The sequence below is a fragment of the Triticum dicoccoides genome, chromosome 1B (genome assembly GCF_002162155.2).
Source record: "Triticum dicoccoides isolate Atlit2015 ecotype Zavitan chromosome 1B, WEW_v2.0, whole genome shotgun sequence".
Classification (NCBI taxonomy): domain Eukaryota; kingdom Viridiplantae; phylum Streptophyta; class Magnoliopsida; order Poales; family Poaceae; genus Triticum; species Triticum dicoccoides.
The window spans coordinates 567155710-567158111 of record NC_041381.1 but is presented as its reverse complement, the minus strand read 5'-3'; positions in this window follow the sequence as shown (position 1 = coordinate 567158111).

Genomic DNA, 2402 nt, shown 5'->3' with positions numbered 1-2402 from the left:
CTACAAATAAAATAAGTCATACAAGCATCATAATACAAGCCAGGGGCCTCGAGGGCTCGAATACAAGTGCTCGATCATAGACGAGTCAGCGGAAGCAACAATATCTGAGTACAGACCTAAGTTAAACAAGTTTGCCTTAGGAAGGCTAGCACAAACTGGGATACAGATCGAAAGAGGCGCAGGCCTCCTGCCTGGGATCCTCCTAAACTACTCCTGGTCGTCGTCAGCGGGCTGCACGTAGTAGTAGGCACCTCCAGCGTAGTAAGGGTCGTCGTCGACGGTGGCGTCTGGCTCCAGGGCTCCAGCATCTGGTTGCGACAACCAGGTAGAAGGGAAAGGGGAAAAGAGGGAGAAAAGCAACCGTGAGTACTCATCCAAAGTACTCGCAAGCAAGGAGCTACACTACATATGCATGGGTATATGTGTAAAGGGCCATATCGGTGGACTGAACTGCAGAATGCCAGAATAAGAGGGGGATAGCTAATCCTGTCGAAGACTACGCTTCTGGCAGCCTTCGTCTTGCAGCATGTAGAAGAGAGTAGATTGAAGTCCCCCAAGTAGCATCTCCAAGTAGCATCTCCAAGTAGCATCTCGAGTAGCATCGCAGTAGCATAATCCTACCCGGCGATCCCCCCCTCGTCGCCCTGTGGAAAAGCGATCACCGGGTTGTCTGTGGAACTTGGAAGGGTGTGTTTTATTAAGTATCCGGTTCTAGTTATCATAAGGTCAAGGTACAACTCCAAGTCATCCTGTTACCGAAGATCACGGCTATTCGAATAGATTAACTTCCCTGCAGGGGTGCACCAACTTACCCAACACGTTCGATCCCATTTGGCCGGACACACTTTCCTGGGTCATGCCCGGCCTCGGAAGATCAACACGTCGCAGCCCCACCTAGGCAAAACAGAGAGGCCAGCACGCCGGTCTAAACCTAAGCGCACAGGGGTCTGGGCCCATCGCCCATAGCACACCTGCACGTTGCGAGGGCGGCCGGAAGCAGACCTAGCCTAGCAGGCGTTCCAGTCCAATCCGGCGCGCCGCTCCGTCGCTGACGTCTGAAGTGCTTCGGCTGATACCACGACGCCGGGATACCCATAACTACTCCCACGTAGATGGTTAGTGCGTATAAGCTCGTAGCCAACTCAGATCAAATACCAAGATCTCGTTAAGCGTGTTAAGTATCCGCGAACGCCGAACAGGGCCAGGCCCACCTGTCTCCTAGGTGGTCTCAACCTGCCCTGCCGCTCCGCCACAAAGTAACAGTCGGGGGCCGTCGGGAACCCAGGCCCACCTCTACCGGGATGGAGCCACCTGCCCCTTCAGCCCCCATCTCCAAACAGTATCACCAGTAATGTAACAGTGTAAAGTATATAGTATATGCCCGTGATCACCTCCCGAAGTGATCACAGCCCAGTAGTATAGCATGGCAGACGGACAAGAGTGTAGGGCCACTGATGGAACACTAGCATCCTATACTAAGCATTTAGGATTGCGGGTAAGGTATCAATGACTGTAGCAGCAATGACAGGCTATGCATCAGAATAGGATTAACGGAAAGCAGTAACATGCTACACTACTCTAATGCAAGCAGTATAGAGAAGAGTAGGCGATATCTGGTGATCAAAGGGGGGGCTTGCCTGGTTGCTCTGGCAAGAAGGAGGGGTCGTTAACTCCGTAGTCGAACTGGGCAGCAGCAGCGTCGGTCTCGTAGTCTACCGGAGAGAAGAGGGGGAAGAAACAATGAATACAATGCAAACAAATGCATATCGATGCATGACATGACAAGTAACGATGCTAGGTGTGCCCAATCGCGGTAGTAGGTGATACCGACGAAGGGGGAAAACATCCGGGAAAGTATTCCCGGTGTTCCGCATTTTCGGACCGGTGAACCGGAGGGGGAAAGTTGCATGTTCGGTATGCTAGGGGTGTGCGGCGGATGAACGGGCTGCGTATCCGGATTCGTCTCGTCGTTCTGAGCAACTTTCATGTTGAAAATATTTTAATCCGAGTTACGGATTAAAAGATATGATTTTCTAAAGTTTTAATCATTTTTAGAATTTATTTAACTATTTAATTCTAACATTATCCAGAATAGTGCACGCTGACATCATCATGACGTCAGCATGACGTCAGCAGTCAACAGGGAGTTGACTGGGTCAATCTGACGTGTGGGTCCCGCATGTCATACACTGTTTTAATTAAGTAACAGTTAATTAGGTTAATTAATGATTAGATTAATCTAATTATGATTAATTAAGTTAAATAATTCTTTAATTAATTGATTAATTAATATATAATTTTATTGTTATTATTATTTTTTTTTAACTTTTCCTTTTAATCCATTTTCGTTCTCAGGGGCGTGGGCCCCGTTTGTCATTGGCCCAGAGGCCAAACGGGCGCGG